Source organism: Haliotis cracherodii, unplaced genomic scaffold, assembly GCF_022045235.1.
Source record: "Haliotis cracherodii isolate W230 unplaced genomic scaffold, xgHalCrac1.p SCAF_9, whole genome shotgun sequence".
NCBI lineage: Eukaryota > Metazoa > Mollusca > Gastropoda > Lepetellida > Haliotidae > Haliotis > Haliotis cracherodii.
Genome location: NW_027266343.1, coordinates 31411585 through 31430319, shown reverse-complemented (window position 1 = coordinate 31430319; position 18735 = coordinate 31411585). Strand labels below are relative to the sequence as shown.

The window sequence follows — 18735 nt, the reverse complement described above, 5'->3', positions numbered from 1 at the left end:
AAAGTTTACCTATTTGGTGAGAACCCCAAAAATACCTTTTCTTAGCACAGACAAATGTTTTCTTGTGTTTAATGGATAATAGTGTAAAATAATTTCAATAATAAACTGTGACAATCTGAAGCCCTGTTCTTACCCGGTAATAAAAAATAATCCAAATTTGAGAGCTCGTAGGATAATACAACAAGTACAGTAAACTATGGTTATAACGAACACCCTTAAAACAAACTTACTTGTTAGCCCCGGCCATGTGTTGCATATATGCTGTATATATGCTTATAACAAACTACGGTTATTACGAACTGAAATGGGTGGTCCCTTTGAGTTCGTTATAACCGTAGTTTACTATATAAGTAGCCATTGACATCACAATCAAATGACATCACTATTCTCTCTGCCACTGAAGCTTACTTTTTGCACTCAAGACACTGGCTATTACTGTTTACAAACTAAAAAGGTTGGAAGAATGAGTTTGGATGATAAACAGAATCTCACCCTCATGTCTAGACTAACATTTAGTTTATGAAATCTTATTATTACACAATATCCTTTTCGACTGTAAAAATAAAAAATAATTTTCCCTATGCAGTTGGAATAGAGCTCGCAAGAGCTGGCTAGACTTGCTTTTTTTATACGCTTTTTTTACATTGTTTTGTTTTTTCATAAAATAAACTTATTCCACAGTCATAGTGCAGGACAACCTCATGTCTTTTAATATCAAATATATCAACACTTGTTGCCGAGGGTTTGAAAGTTTTATCTCCAGTTGCCATATTTGATATCAAAAGTCTGGCAAGATTCTTCACTACGGTTTGATTGAAGAGGCAGACGCTCAATTACAAATTTTATATCCCTTGTCTGTTCTCAATTTATATGGTCTCTTTAAATGTGCCTTGATAATAAAATTCCTTTTTATAGATTCTATCTATTGTATCCTCTAAAATAAATATGCTATAGTTAACAGTATAGCACAATGAACAAAAATGACAACACAAATATTGTCTCAATAGCAGCACTTGTTGAACTGATTGGTCCAGATTCATGTGATTGAATGTTGCCCAATGCCATGGTCAGCAATGATCTAGCCTTATCATCAGAGCCACATGTCTTAGACTGGTCAACCTATGGTTTCACCTTCAGAATCCTTAGAATGGGATGTCTATCGCTGTTGGTCTCGTTGACAGAACAGGTACTACAGAAATGAACCCTAGGTACCATCAGGTATACAGGGACTTGGAACAGTCTACATATGATATGTAATGCTTTTGTATTTCTATTGGTTATAGCCTCTGTTCATCTGAAGAGAATCTGTACCTTGAAGCATCATTAACGATGTATACTTTCTAGTGCCAAACTGACACTTTCCGCAATACTCTCCCCAGGGAGCTGAGAACGCAGTTTGAATACACAGAGATTTGTTGACCAGGGTATATAATGTCGGGGCTTGGAGCATGACCTAGCCCTATGAAAGGGAGTCTTGGGCTTTATAAACAGTCTATTAAAATTATTTATTATTTTTACATCGGCTCACCACAGATAGTAGCCTATTGTCCCTGCAAGAGAGCTGTCATTCACAGAGGTCATCCAGTGCTGCGATCATGTAGGCCTACAGATCACTCCCTCGTAACCTGGCAATGATAGACTCCCCACGTGCTTCTGCATGAGCACACCATTGTCACACACCTAATTAATTCAGACCTTTCCTAGAAGTATAGTCAGGTTTACTCTCTGCCAAGAAACATAATAAAAAGTGGACACAGATTTTGCTCAACAAATCCTCATTAGTACTGAGCTGGATGGCAAAACAGGACACATCTCAACAAGGATATTCAGATTATTACGACTTATCAACCACTTGACAGACACACCGGCCAATCAGAATCAGTTGCTGAGCTGTGTACCGCTGTCAAGTAGGCAGATTTATAAACCATGACCATTCTGGATCCATGCTATTTTAGTGTGTGTTTGTTTGTTATTTAGCATGTTTTACATCACACTCATCAATATTCCAGGTATATAAATAATCATAGCATAACAGATTAACTATTTTAAAATGTTTGTTTGTTTGTTGTTAAACACTACACTCAGAAATATTCCAGCTATATGACAGTAGTCCGTAAATAATCAAGACAATCCAGTGATTGATATCATGAGCATTGATCATACATAATGATACAATGACATACATCAACCAAGTCAGCAAACCTGACCATAGGATCCTGTTAGTCGCCTCTCATGATAAGCATTCTTACCCGGATCTTCACGGGTCAGGTGACCCTTAACTTTGTTTGAGTAGTATATGACACCAGTCGTTTACCATGAAGGTGAAACCAATAAGCACAGGTATCATGCTGACAGATAAGGGATCCCATTCGGGGAAGGAACTAGCCTTTGAAACCACCATCGCTGTCTCCTAGCAACTATGGGGAAAAACTTTACACAGCAAGATGCAGCACCTCGGAACACTAGACCATCTGTGCCCCGAATTCTAACTGGACTATCAGTATCAATTCCATCAGGGACACTGGAAGAGATGGAAATTCATCCCTGGGCCCCGTTCCACAAAGCGATCTCAGAGCTAAGGCATTCGTAACTCCCATACTTAACATAGCCTTACAGTAGTCGTAGGGCAATGAATGCTTTGCGGAACAGAACCCAGGTCAACAGACTGATGAGCCAATGCTTTAACCACTGTGCTATCCCAACGTTAACTGGAAAAGCCTGAAGTTCCAGAACAAGGCAATCTACTCCTGTTCCAAGTCTCTCATAAACAAGATAGGGAGTCGTGAATATGGTTTTACGCCACTATTAGCAATATTCCAGCAATATCACAGCAGGAGACACCAGAAATGGACTTCACACATTGTACCAATGTGGGGTATCTAACCCGGGTCTTTGGTGTGACAAGCAAACACGTTAACCACTAGGCTACCCCACCGTCCTATAACCAAGATAAAAACACCAGAACCATACCCAGACGTCACATGAACATGCTGTAATGACTTCTCCAAACACTCTAACATCCACTTGGCAATCACAAGTCTCATAAAGTCTCCATAAACACCCATGCACCGCACCTTATCTGACCAACATTTTAAACTCAAGTGCCTCGCACACAATTCCTAATGCAATAGAATGACCCCATACAACTGTCTGTTAGATCTATCCCTGCTGCAATGCCATTAAACATACAGAAAAAATATCACTGCTCACATGACTTCCTACATTCTGCATGAACTAAGACCAATTGTTAATATTTGAGTCACACCTTTATAAGACATAAAACAAGTAAGCTGACACATAAACATGATATATTTGTATGAACATTTATTCCAATTTAAATTCTAGTTTTTATAACAGTGGACCCCTGCCTACTATCAGTGACAAGAGAGGGCTCATACTTCAAAAACAGGTGCAGGATTTTGAAATACGTTACTTACTGAGAGCCAATCAAACTGTCTGCTTCACATGTCAGCATCTTCCCAAGGCAAGTGAGTTAACTGACTCTAAAAGTCCAGTTTCCATCGCTGCCAAATTACACTGGAATTTCTGGGCTCGATGGTCCCTTCTGTCCTACTGACCAATCAGATTCCACCTCTGATATCACTTGCATTTCGCTTCAAACAAAATGGCAGCGCCCTGTCAACATGATCTGATATATGATCAAAATCTATATTGTAATATAACGGGTATTACCTCGCGAAGGGCATCAGATCTCACATGAGAACCTTGATTAAAAACATGAAAAGATTTTGAAAATATCTGTTGATGTCCATCCTTTGCAAATCCTGCAGTCAACTGAAATCTGCAAGTTGAAATCCATGTTGTTTACGAACCGTATGTCAAATTTGTTACATGATTTTGATTTGACTATGCATAGACTTGTTAGTCAAGCCACTCCATAATTCCGGTAAGGTTGGAAAGTGGACTTTTTCAGTCAGTTACCTAACTTGCCTCTGGAAGCTGCACAACAGGTACTGCACTAGAAACTTTGCTTTACAGCGATACTCATTCCCTGTGTTCACACTTTACAGCAATACTCATTCCCTGTGTTCACACTTTACAGCGATCTACTCATTCCCTGTGTTCACACTTTACAGCGATACTCATTCCCTGTGTTCACACTTTACAGTGATACTCATTCCGTGTTCACACTTTACAGCGATCTACTCATTCAATGTGTTCACACTTTACAGCGATACTCATTCCCTGTGTTCACACTTTACAGTGATACTCATTCCCTGTGTTCACACTTTACAGCGATCTACTCATTCCCTGTGTTCACACTTTACAGCGATACTCATTCCCTGTGTTCACACTTTACAGTGATACTCATTCCCTGTATTCACACTTTACAGTGATACTCATTCCCTGTGTTCACACTTTACAGCGATCTACTCATTCCCTGTGTTCACACTTTACAGCGATACTCATTCCCTGTGTTCACACTTTACAGCGATCTACTCATTCCCTGTGTTCACACTTTACAGCGATACTCATTCCCTGTGTTCACACTTTACAGTGATACTCATTCCCTGTATTCACACTTTACAGTGATACTCATTCCCTGTGTTCACACTTTACAGCGATCTACTCATTCCCTGTGTTCACACTTTACAGCGATACTCATTCCCTATGTTCACACTTTACAGCGATCTACTCATTCCCTGTGTTCACACTTTACAGCGATACTCATTCCCTGTGTTCACACTTTACAGCGATACTCATTCGCTGTGTTCACACTTTACAGTGATACTCATTCCCTGTGTTCACACTTTACAGCGATACTCATTCCCTGTGTTCACACTTTACAGCGATCTACTCATTCCCTGTGTTCACACTTTACAGCGATACTCATTCCCTGTGTTCACACTTTACAGCGATCTACTCATTCCCTGTGTTCACACTTTACAGCGATCTACTCATTCCCTGTGTTCACACTTTACAGCAATCTACTCATTCCCTGTGTTCACACTTTACAGCGATACTCATTCCCTGTGTTCACACTTTACAGCGATACTCATTCCCTGTGTTCACACTTTACAGCGATACTCATTCCCTGTGTTCACACTTTACAGCGATGCTCATTCCCTGTGTTCACACTTTACAGCGATACTCAATCCCTGTGTTCACACTTTACAGCGATCTACTCATTCCCTGTGTTCACACTTTACAGCGATCTACTCATTCCCTGTGTTCACACTTTACAGCGATCTACTCATTCCCTGTGTTCACACTTTACAGCAATCTACTCATTCCCTGTGTTCACACTTTACAGCGATACTCATTCCCTGTGTTCACACTTTACAGCGATACTCATTCCCTGTGTTCACACTTTACAGCGATACTCATTCCCTGTGTTCACACTTTACAGCGATACTCATTCCCTGTGTTCACACTTTACAGCGACGCTCATTCCCTGTGTTCACACTTTACAGCGATACTCAATCCCTGTGTTCACACTTTACAGCTATACTCATTCCCTGTGTTCACAGAAATTTGTGTTTTAGAGACTAGTTAAGAGGACTACTTGAAACCTTATTTCACAAGTCCTCAGAGTTTGTAGCTAGTCCTGTTTGTACAAGACAAAATGTTTACTACGTTTACATATTCAGTTCCAATTTGTAGCAAAACCAAGCTTTCAGAACTGGTTCAGAATTATAGTCCTCAAATGCTACTAGTCCATGAGGACTACTTGTCCTCAGAACAATTTTGTTGTCTCGGCCTAGGGTGAACTTCAAAGGCTGGAGATTACAGTGCTCACTTTCTATGTGAGCGAGTGATTATTATTTTTTACGCCGCTTTTAGCAATATGCCAGCAATATCACGGCAGGGGACACCAGAAATGGGCTTCATACATTGTACCCATGTGGGGAGTGAGTAAGTTGGGTTTAATGCCGCTTTTAACAGTATTCCAGTTATATCACGGCGTGGCAGCTTAATGTGGGAGGAAAGCCCAAAGTGATGCAGGTCTCAGATGTTTACCACTTCGGTGAAACCCACAAGCATGGGTATGGTGCTGACAAACCTAAAACATAATCGGGCAGAACCGGGATTCGGACCCACAATCATAGGTTTCTGGCGTGCCCAAGTGACACAACTCTGCAGAGCGAATCGCAGCACCTTAGATGACTGGGCCACCTGTGCCCCCATCCATGTAGGGAACTGAACCCGGGTCATCGGCATGATGAGTGAACAATTTAACCACTAGGCTACCCCACGGCTCCACTGGTTTGTATGAACAGTTTCAGTGGCTGCAAAATAGATATTGTGTACCCAGTTTTGTTGGACCTCATGAGAAGCCATGGCTGTCGGGACTCTATATAAATCATTATGCAGCTGGAAAGTATTGTTTCGTCGTTCACAGAATATCTTGAGACAGAAATATTACAGAACTGGTTAAGTAAGATTCCACACGAAAGCATACGCATCTTCACATCAACAACTATCATTGATTAACTACATCTGTTCATGTCTGTGTTGCCATGACAACACATTACAGGGTTACAATAATTCCACTTTTATGGTGGTGATTATCTGAGGTAAATGTATTGACAATTTGTACTTGAGAACATCGTCAATAAGTATGCACTCTCCAGGTCCTCGTCCATTATTCAATTGACCTCATCAACATGCAATAATTTTGCCGGTTATTATTTAGGAATTGACATTAATTTTTTGTGGCAGGTCATTAGTACTCTGAACCTTCATGTTTGTTTGTTTGTTAGTTTGTTTGTTTGTTTGTTGTTTAAAGCCACACTAAGCAATATTCCAGCTACATGACGACAGTCATAATCGAGTGGGCCAGACAATCTAGTAATTGACATCATGAGCATCGATCCACGCAATTGGACCAAGTAAGTGAGCCCAACCACATGATCTCATTAGTTGCTGGAAATATCTGTCGACGCCCAGTTGGCGGTACACATGATTAGCAAATCCTGAAGTCGACTGAAATCTGCACATTGAAATCCAAGTTGTTTGCAAACCAGATGTCTAGTTAATTACGTGACTTTGATTGGACTATGCATAGACTCATTGATCCAGCCATAATGTAACTCCGGAATTCCAGCCTAGTTCAGCAAAGCTGGAAACTGGACTTTTTAGCCAGTAAACGCCCTTGCCTCGGGAAGATGAGTCACAGTATACAACTGTTGACTTTATATGAGGTATATACCTATTGGATAAAAAAAAGCAATATTGACTGAGGCTGACATTGCTTATAGAAACAGGCTTTGGCGTCATCTAAAGTCTTTATATTTGTTTGATTATATAATAAAGACACAAAAGCAGATTCAACACATCAAACTAAGTTGGGAATGATGTTACAATAAGGGAGGGGGGAGGGAGGTTCCTAACAAACTGACACAACTGACTGGCTTAGGCTTAGGGAACACCATTTCAGTCAATGCCATAAATCATCAGACCAGACTGGGTTGGTGATGATTTGAACATAATTTCAATGATGTCACAGACTGGTTACAGTGGAAGGCAGCCCCCAAGTGATGCAGGTTGTTGGCATTTCAGTGGAGTCCATGAGCTGCTGAAAGACCAAGGTGTGAAATCCACATGCATCTGTGTCTTGAATTCATCATCTGATCCAAGCTCCTTCCCAGCATGTGACACCTTCATTACACTTTCGGTAACATGGCTGCAACCAGTGTGGGCGCAGCCATTACAAGAATCTTGAAATTTGTCTTCAAACCCCAAATGTAGTCACCTTTATATTTTTGTTTATGTCTTTGGAATGCCAAAATGGTGAATGGTGAAGGTTTACCACTTACCAGATTTCCCAGATAAATTCCTCCTTACATACCGTATTCGACCCAATAAGCGCCCAGGGCGCTTAAAATAAAGACAGAAGGGGTGGGCGCTTATTGGGACCAATTCAGAGTCAAATTGGCGTAAATGCATCAGTAAGCCTTACCATATTTTCTTGAGAATAGTGCGCACTTTTTTTCCAAAAAACACAGCTGTGTAGAAGGGGGTGCGCATTATACACGAATTAATGAGTTTTTATGTTTTTTCCCCCATGGAAAGACATTACTGTGAGCACGAAACACCGGAAATACCATGTCAACAAATCCATACTGAAGTACACTGTCTGGCTATAAAAAGAGTTCTTTGTATATCTGGACTTATGTTTGTAACTTATTTCATTAATTTTATTCAAAATTCTTTTTAACATTGTTTTAATTAATTTCGGCGACATCGTGTGTTAAGCAATCGGAAGCAACCACGGTCAGATTATCGCTACTAATGACTTGAAACGAACTCTAGTTGACAGAGAATGGATATATATGTCATAAATGCCATACTTTGATTCGTTCAAAGTCATATTAGTTTTTGTTGGACGATTCTATGTCAACACGTAATTCGAATGATCACGCGATCACGCGATCACGCGATCACATGCACGGGAGCCTTGACGGTGACTGGTCAGACTGGTTCCATGTAAAAAATAATACCCGGCAATAGCGATCAGCTGCTTAGCTTAGGGTTATTATTATTTTAAATATGTTTAGTAAAAGCTGCATCTAAATTAACAAGATATTGGAATATATTATTCCTGATAAAAAAATAATTTCAGATACAACTTTTGCCAATCCTTGTATTTAAAATCCTGTAAAGTTATATCATAGAGTGTGCCTTGACCGAATCACCGGTAGATTCCAAGAAAATGTGCATACAGCTGATTGCTGTGTCCGGCTTAGTTTACGAGAAAATACACAAGGTAATCTTAATCAATGGATATAAAACAATGCCTAGCTGAAGAAAAAATACAATTTAAATGGTAAATCAACATCCCAAATTTCGAATTTGTACTGACGAAGTTTCTCATCACCTGTTCGTTTGCCGGACTTCGCTGAAGGGGTACGGTGTAATTTGTTTCTGTGCATAATATTCAAAGTTACAAACATCTAAAATAAACAGAATACAGTCATGCCCCGCTCATACGGACTTCAAATATCCGTAAACCTCGGTTCCCAGACGATTTTCATTTAAAACGAAATAATTACTAGATCTATATAAATTTTCGGAAAAGGGGGGGGGGGGGGGGGGGTGCTTATTGGGGGAGGGGCACTTATTGGGTCGAATACGGTATGTACTATCCCAATTACATGATAGTTGTAATGAAACAAAAATTCAAATTGACAAAGAAAATAATTAAGCTGGGGTAGGAGTATTCGGCAACATGGCAGTCATCCCTTGTTTGCAAACATAATGGTCGGTCGGCTGGTTGTGGCCCCCTATCACAGTTGTGAGCTTTGACTGGTGGCTGCGATAGTACAGAGAGCTCCTCACAGCCAAAGCCCCTTCACGGAGTAATATTCAAGCAATATGAACTATCACATGACAATCCAGTGATTGATATTATGAGCATCGCAATTGGGATACGATGTAATGCATCAACCAAGACAGCAAGCCTGACCACACGATCCCGCTAGTTTGTTTGGTTTTTGTTTAACGCCGCACTCGGCAATGTTCCAGCTATAAGTCGGCAGTCGGTAAATTATTGAGTCTGGGCCAGACAGTCCAGTGATTGATATCATGAGCATCGATTCACGCAATAGGGATAAGATGATATGCATCAACCAAGTCAGCAAGCCTGGCCACCCGACCCCGTTAGTCACCCCTTACGACCATCAAAGTCGCCTTTCACAGCAAGCATGGGTTGCTGGAAGTAACATAGAATCTAACCAGTGGAAATAATTGAGATCACCAAAAAATGGCAACAGTCAATTACTCAGCAATAACAGGCCAAAGAAGAATGTCACGTGCGAGTTCCCACCTAAACCTTAGTTATTCAACAATTTTATTGAGACTGAGATATATTACTGACATGTTTTATCCATAACAGCAAGCCAAAAACATAATTACCTAAAAGGCATTGCCATTAAATGTGTTATATAATAATTTGTAGAAGTATATATGCTGCCATCTAGATTGACAAAATTGTCGTTTTCAAGAAAACATACATAGGTGTTAGTAGGCAAGTTGTTGTGATCGTTGTCTTTGACATCTCATTCTCGTGTACATCCACCATTACACCAATCGAACCCCTCCCTCTGGGTTGACAACAGAGACAGCTATAGATGAGCTGATCCATCTTCCACCCCAATGGTATTACCAAGATCAATACCACTGACACCCGGGTTTATCTCGCTCAATAACTCCCAACACAGATACATTACAAGCCTTCTGTCATGAGTGATTACTGTTTGATCATATCACAGCACACATTAGTTGAATGTTGTTTATGTACGGCGGACATTATTGAAGACTTGATTGTCCTAATGTTTGTGTTACCAGGATGGCAAAGAGGTAGTTCTTCTAAAATCGTGGCAGTAGTATTTGCCCCATCCCACCATTCCCCTAAAATACTTTGTTTTTAGGTGAGGTGAGGTGAAATGGGGTTTAACGTCGCGTCCAAGTTTATTGCACTTATATAGCAACGTGCATGTACGTGTGTGTTTGTGTGGCTGCTTGTACTATTCCGGACTGATGCCGATTTATAGTGCTAGCTCACCGAGATACCATGCCGCAGTTTAACATGAATACCCCACTCAGACACAGCATACTGACTCCGAGCCGACCAGTCCTTGCTTTAGCCCTTTAATGCCGAGTGCCAGACAGGGTAACAACAAGTACCATCTTTAAACATCTTTTGGTATGACACGGTCGGGGATCGAACCCCTGACCTCCCGCTCTCCAGGCGGACGCTCTACCACTAGACCACGGAGACGGTTGACTGTGGTTTTAGGTAATGTGCTAATATTGATGGGTATGTAAAACAAAGACACTTTATATTTAAAATAAATTTGTATGACTTAAAAAGTTCAGTGTGAAATGAAGGGTCAGTCTAGTTACCGGAATCAATCTTGGTTGACTTGTGTAGTGTAAAGTGATTACGTATGGTGGGCAACATAACGAAATATCTACGAAAAATTACAAATAAAAAAGGGGCGGTCGGGTAACTTAGTGGTTAAAGCGTTCGCTCGTCATGCCGAAGACCCGGGTTCGATTCCCGACATGGGTACAATGTGTGAAGCCCATTTCTGGTGTTCTCTGATATTGCTGGAATATTGCTAAAAGCGGCGTAAAACCATACTCACTCACTACAAATAAAACCAAATTTTGAAAATTAAAATGGTAAGCATATCAAAAGCTGGAATAAGTTTTAATGGTTATCATAACAGCAAGTTCTCCACGAGAATTCACTTGTAGAGAAATACCTGCCCAGAACATTGTAAATTTACAAGAAATAGTATCAACTACCAAGACAGGTGATCATGGTGATGACAACAAAATACCACCTCCTTTCCCAACTAAGAATGTGAAAATAATACAGACAAAAATATCTTTTGATTGATTCTATGAAGAAAGACATTGAAAGAAGACTATAAAAACAGTAGTTTCTGAACAATCCTGTCATTATTTGAATAGGCTTAAAGATTTGGTGTTCTTATCTTACTTCGGCACACAAAATCTATGTAATGGTCCTCAGACTAGTTCAGAAGGAATCCTGTCCACTTGATTAATACAAATAGATCCCAGTCTAGTCACAACTAGTTACATGTCTACAAAGGTACTGCAGCTGGGCTACCATGTATAAACTGTCTGCACGTCTGATCAGTGTGTCAGCATGGTGAAATAGTCTTAAAAAATAACTAACCCTGAAAGTTACTAGCCAGTTTCAAATTCCACTGGCTTAAATATGCGACATTTTATTGTCAAGGGTAGTCAAAATTTGTAAAGCCTGTGATTGATTAAACTTATCATGCTTGGGACATTTCAGAATCTTTAGCTCAACTGAATTTATGCTAGCTTGGGCTAGCAGCCAGACGGCTATTTCACACACGGATTCTGTGTATTATAATAAGAGCAGGGTTTTACACAATGCACAAATGTGCATCCAGTACGCACAAATGTTGAGATTTGACGCAGAAAAAGAATATACCGCGTCCTGAGGGATATACAGTAAAATTCATTGTACCTTCAGCGCATCAAGAGCAGTTATGGGAGTCTGTCATTTCATCCATCAATCAATACCACTGTCCACAATATCATTGATTCATTTCAGGCTCCAGACTTAAGTAATTATCTAAACGTACAGTACACTACACCATTGCATTACTTTACAGGACCTTCATATTGCCTGAAAAGACCCTTAAAATTCAGTAATGGTGGTCTCCTGGACCTCCACTTTTGTAGTTCAAGGTAAAACCCTGTTAATGTCTCAGTACCACACAAACAACCATCTTTGTATAACCATTGTGAATATATATACACTGTATATCATATTCCTGACATTTTCAACAGAAATGAAGGTGACAATCTCCACCACATAACCTACTGGCAATCATATAAGACTGACTGACAGAATCACCTGATCGGGAGAGCATGATCCATATCTAATCCTAAGATTATCTGTGGATTAGCACAGTAATCTCTACTGTTTGTGTTTCCATACAACCAGTCTTCTGTGATAGGTAAGCCATGTGAGCCTGACAAAGGGACATCGGGCGGGAATCCCAGTCAACAAAAATACCCACCTACGGATGACCAATGGCCTGACAGGTTAGGTGAGGTGAGGTGAAATGGGGTTAAACGTCGCTTCCAAGTTTATTGCACTTATATAGCGACGTGCATGTACGTGTGTGTGTTTGAGTGGCTGCTTGTACTAGTCCGGACTGATGCCGATTTTATAGTGCTTGCCCACTGAGATACCATGCCGCAGTTTAACATGAATACCCCACTCAGACACAGTTTACTGACTCCGAGCCGACCAGTCCTTGTTTTAGCCCCTTAATGCCGAGCGCCAGGGTAACAACAAGTACCATCTTTTAACGTCTTTTGGTATAACGCAGCCAAGGATCAAAATTATTCACTGAATGTGAATCTTCCTTTTAAAAGAGGTTTCGGTTGATAAAGTCCTTATAATAATTAACATGATTAACTCAAAAATATATTGTATGGGAAACACAACATATTAGAAATCAGGGCGTAGCTAGGGGAAATTTAAACGTAAGCAAACATGTTGGAGTACATTTGTGTCTCATGCACTTATAACACTTACCAAACACAGACCAAATACTAACAGTCCCGTACAATATATCTAAAACAGAGAAATCACAAAGACATCCCTACCACGCTCTGTACATGTAGACAGTTTGATCAAACCCTGATATCCATATACGTTAATTCAACAAGCAAACAACAATATAGAACCAACTCAAAATGAGGTGGAGTCAGGGACCATCTTCAAATACTATAGTATTAATGTATGGACACCAACAGTCAACAATTTTCAAGGTTACTCACTTTCAAATTTTGAACCCTCTATGGAAATTATCATGCCAGGTCAGTATTTGGCTCTAAGTCTGCAGCAATGGATGGTGAATATTCTCTAAATGGAACTTAACATCTCCAATTACAAGAAACACAAGTAATGTAAAAGAACAGACAATGCCTTTCAGAAAGTGGTCAAATGTAACATGTTATATGTGGGATTACATTTTCTTATTAAAGTACCAACTCTTGTTGGGTGAAGTCTCATCTGGTATTCAAACCCACATTCTCAGAGTATGGCACCTAAGCACACAAAGTCATCGACCGAACCTACTCAGCCATCGAGGCCTCCACAAAATGAAGTCTGACAACTTGTAGTCTAGATCACATACTTTGTGCACCCCCATTTCTAAGGTTTGCAAAGGTCACCTTCATTTTGTTGATAAGAGGTCCACTAAAGAGGAGATTACTTTGACATTGCATTGAAGGTAAGAAAATAAGAACTTCAAATTTGAAAAAAAAACAGTAAGTTTTTTTCAAAAAGGTGTTGGCAACAGGCAGTTTTAAAATCCAATGTATAAATCCCTGGCACTCCAGGGGAAAGAAATAGGGTCCGTGCTAGTTCAAACAATGACCTCACACCTCTGTGCTTCCCAGCAAGTGTCTAATTGAGTCTATGATTACACAGGCATGATGAGAATAATGGCAGAGTGAAGCCTGCATAACACACTGCATATCAAAGAGTGCAGGTGACGACTTAAGTGGAACTGGTTGACATACGCACTTGAAATGTGATCCCATCGCACCGATGCATTTGCCTATCAGCTCATTAACATACAAGTTTGTGAAAACATGGTAAACAACTCGAAACATATCATACAATTTGTACACAAAGACTTAATCTATATGCACTTAACACTAGTTCTAACTTGTATTCTCTCTTAGATATGTGTCTTGTAGAATGGATCACTACTCATGTTTAAATGTGTAAAATTCTGTTGATCGCCAAGCATTATCATGATTAATATGATTATTCACTTTGGCACTAAAGTGTATTTGAACAATGTGACTGGCTTAAGGACTTCACTTTCACCTTCAAACATGTATCATAAAATTTCTCTTCAATAGACTACATTTGGAATTTGTCTAATACACTACTCAACATTTGCTAAGGACAACACCTTTGACTAAAGATGGCTACTAGACAGTAGTTTGTTGATGGAAAACAAACATGCTAATAATGATATCAGGCACCTAATGGTATAGTTTCATGGGTAAGGCTACAAAAATAATAGTCGGTGGTGCCTGAGAACCAAGACTTATTCTTTTAGCCTAATTTCACAGTTGATAACAGTAACAATTCATCGTTATGATACAACTACAACTTGCAACTGTATCCTGCCACCCAAAGTTCTGGTACTTAGCAAAACATGTTGAGTAGTATTACCGGTAAGCATAAGACAGATACAAAGGCTAAACTAAGAAATAATATTTTGAACAATCAGTCTTAGAAACTATTTTTTTAAAGATTTGTCCAGAGGACTTGTGTAAAGCTTATTTCACTAGTTCTCAGAGCTTTTAGCTAGTCCTGCTTGAACAAGACAAAATGTTTACTATGTTTACTATGTTTACTATGTTTACATTTTCTGTCAGTTTTACTCAGTTCCAGTTTGCAGAAAAATGAAAGCATTGAAGACTGGTTCAGAAAATGATACTTTATAGCCCTCACAGTATTGAATCTAAAGACTCCAGAGTTTTCAAAAGTTTAGATGAGGGTAATAACACAGGCCCCTTGAGTTTCATGATTAATTTTGAATAAAGAACTATCCAGTGGTGATGACTGTAGTATCAACATAGTCATCATAGTACTCATGGACTGATGACATCACGAAAAGAATGATGTCTAGGGCTGCAACGGTTCACCAATACTTCCATTCGATTCGATTATTTTTTATTCGATTCATTAGTCTAATACTAGACAATAGTCTTCGCGTTGACATCGAGTCCATGCTTTCTTTTCAAATGGTTTGAAAGATTAGTCGTGTTTCCAGCCTTGAACGTATTGTCCATGTAACAAACTTTGTTGCAGCATCTTTCGACTGTTGCCTAAACCCGAAATGAGCCCAAACCTTAGATTTTAGATGACTTGGGGCTGGTGACAGCACGTCGTCTGCCATGCTTTCAAAGGGAGGTCACTCTAATCTATTTTTGTTTTCAAGTGACAGTTGTCAAAATTTTCAAACAAATGCATTTTTGGACATTTTCCCTTCGTCGATATGAATCTTTTAATTTTTTTCGTCAACGAGGTAGGTTATTTTTGTTAATTTTAAATTTATTACAAATATTGGAATGAACCGAATCGAAATCTAGACATTGTAGATCGAAGATCGAATCGAGACGACAAGTACCGGTTCTCGGTGCACCGAACTGAACCGTTGCAGCCCTAATGATGACATGATCAAGACGGTCTCTGGAAAAGAACATGGCTGCCTCATGTAACTCATGTAATAAACCTAATCTGAAGCCAACCGGTCTCCATCCTAGATATTACAATGACTTCACAGCATATCAACTCATGAGGAAAGGTCAAAGTGACACGGGTGCCACACCATGCAAGAACCATAATCAGAGTGATGATGGGATTTGAACCAACAACCAGCAGATCCAGGCATGACAAGCTTGTACAATGCCCCACACAACTTACCCCATATATTATCATTTAAATTCCTTGATTGACAAATATGTGCAGATACATCTTTTTTTCTTCTCCCTATCAAGTCCAAATAATGTAAGTAATTAAAACAACTCAAAGCAGGTTAATGTGTAGATGTCATCCTCTGCCATGTCAATAAAAAAAATATTACTTTTAGTTCAAAATATACACTTTTTGTGTATATTTTAGGGGTATCATTTCATTTCATTTCACGTGGAAGAACCTGATGAGTATGTTTGTCAGTTGATCAAAATAAGGATGAATGTCCTGCAGACTGTGGCAACTGAGGATCGCAACGCCACACAACAAGTGGAGGCTACAACGACAAGGCCATGTTTACACATATACCCACACACACTGACTTCACCCTGTTCATGTCATGTTTCATTAAACATGTTAAAGCAGAAATAACATAGCATGGTGCATTCTACTTAAAGTTGGTAAAACAATCCAAGGCCATATCACGCCTGTGGTATTTCCAGTGTAATCATCCTTGGCCATTGTAACTTAAGTGTAGTCACTGAAAGTCTGAATACCACTCTGCAGTTTAACATGAATACCCCACTCAGACACAGTATACTGACTCCGAGCTCACCAGTCCTTGTTTTAGCCCCTTAATGCCGAGTGCCAGACAGGGTAACAACAAGTACCATCTTTTAACATCTTTTGGTTTGATGCGGCCGGGGATCGAACCCCAGACCTTCCGCTCTCCGGGCAGACGCTCTACCCCTAGACCACGGAGGCGGTCCTCAAGGAGGTAAAAATACCAAATGAGAAAATTTCAAAGAGAGACAACAGAGCAAGACATGCACTGAAACTCACCTTAATTATATGACACAGCACTTGAATGTTAAATTTTCCCACCTTAATTTGGTCTGTGACGTTTCTATTTCTACTTTTGCATCCTTTTTTTATAATCTGAACACCAGTCCAACTTGGGACTGACCTACACCACATGTATTTGGGGGAAAAATAAGGAAGTAAAATAAAGTGCTATGCTTCATTATATTTATTATGATATTATTTGAATTTGGGTTGTATCTTTTATGCAAAAATACTAAATCCTGCAGTAGATCCACATGAAGCTGCAGTCTTGGTTTACAACACTTTGACTGAGTGTCTGTATTATTTTATGAGTGCATCTTTCAATCTTTGGCTCGTTTAACAAACACTACAGATTGCTATGACAGTCACTTTGACTTATTTGAATACATCCTATCTCTTCATGATGTTCATTCGATCTTTGCAGTGTTTTGGATTAATTAGAAAAATTGTCAGAGGCACTGTGATTAGAAGACATCATTAGCTGAGTGTGTTAGTATCGTAAATATCACATCAGAAATATGAATTGTATTATGCGAGCATTTGGCAACACCATGTTATGACTATGAACCCTTGACTAATAGTGTTGAGTATGTGATACAATAAAAACCTCACAAATCGACAGAATGTGTTTCTTTATGAGAAACATGACATTATGATAAACAATGTGGAAGAAATGGATATGTCTTACTGTCTACATTCAGCTATTCCCATTTACTTTGCCAACTGCTACAACTCAATATATGAAAATTGAACTCAGTTATATACAACAATTGTCAAAAACAAGACATCTGGTATTCGTTCAAACTTAACATAACCAACATTTATTCTTTACCGCATAAAATGGTGATACTTTGGTGATCGAAATTAGAACCATTTCACTATAGTAAACTTCATACATGACATCTGAGTCCCCATTTGTCTTCTAAATGGGTTCTTATAGAGACAATATATTTTACATTTTGTCGAACTACTTACCACTCTTTATGGGCGAACAGTAACAATATGTTTTCATTTATGTTGCAATATGGAGAAAATTGTTCACGTGTGCAAAGCTCCTTGCACCAGTAAGCGCTTCCTTTTGCATTTCAAAAGACAAATCCGCCATGCATCGAGCTTGATTATTTATCGCAGTCATTACTAAAAGTCCAAATATATCAGAACCGGAAACGTATTCATTAATTACATAACGCGCATATGAATTTATAGGCGCTCTGTGTTTATAAATTTATCTATAAAAATAAATATGATTCTTATATCTAAAAAATGAACATGGGTCAGTCTGTAACAAAAGTGAGATGTACAAGTAGTATTCATTTCCTTAACTTTCCCCAAAATCAACAATAAATGGAGGAAGATTGTTAAGAATTTAAAAACTTTAATATGTCAGTGTTGCCATTGAATTGAGATTCAGATCTGGGGAGGCATCTGCCAAGTATATTGCATTTTACATATATCGGCACAAGGGTAACATTAACTAATTTGTTATATTTATGAAATAAAAGTAATTTAGTATGAAAGTGATAAGAAATTGCTGAACATTTCATAATCTTGATAATATTGATATAATTCCACTGTCAGAATTGGAAAGTTGGAATTCTTTCGGTGATCCCATATTTCAATAGTGAGTGAGTTGGTGTTTAACGCCGCTTTTCACAGTATTCCAGTTATATCACGGCGTGGCAGCTTAATGTGGGAGGAAAGCCCAAAGTGATGCAGGTCTCAGACGTTTACCACTTCGGTGAAACCCACGAGCAAGGGTATGGTGCTGACAAACCTAGAAACATATTCGGGGCGAACCGGGAATCGAACCCACAATCATAGGTTTCTGGCATGCCCAAGGGACGCAACTCTGCACAGCGAATCGCGGCGCCTTAGACGACTGGGCCACCCGTGCGCACTCATATTTC

General features: G+C 39.3%; 1 protein-coding gene across 2 annotated transcripts in view; it reads right to left on the bottom strand.

The window, feature by feature from the left end:
• The window catches only part of LOC139452446 (probable tRNA(His) guanylyltransferase), a 33373-nt gene extending 15485 nt beyond the window's left edge, over window positions 1-17888 (bottom strand). The window contains exon 1 of one of the 2 annotated variants that reach the window (XM_071233925.1): window positions 17804-17888. The gene's annotated coding sequence lies outside the window, so the exon portion shown is untranslated. The remainder of the gene's footprint in view (window positions 1-17803) is intronic. The other variant, XM_071233923.1, reaches the window with a different exon arrangement.
• Between the last annotated feature and the right edge of the window lie 847 nt (window positions 17889-18735).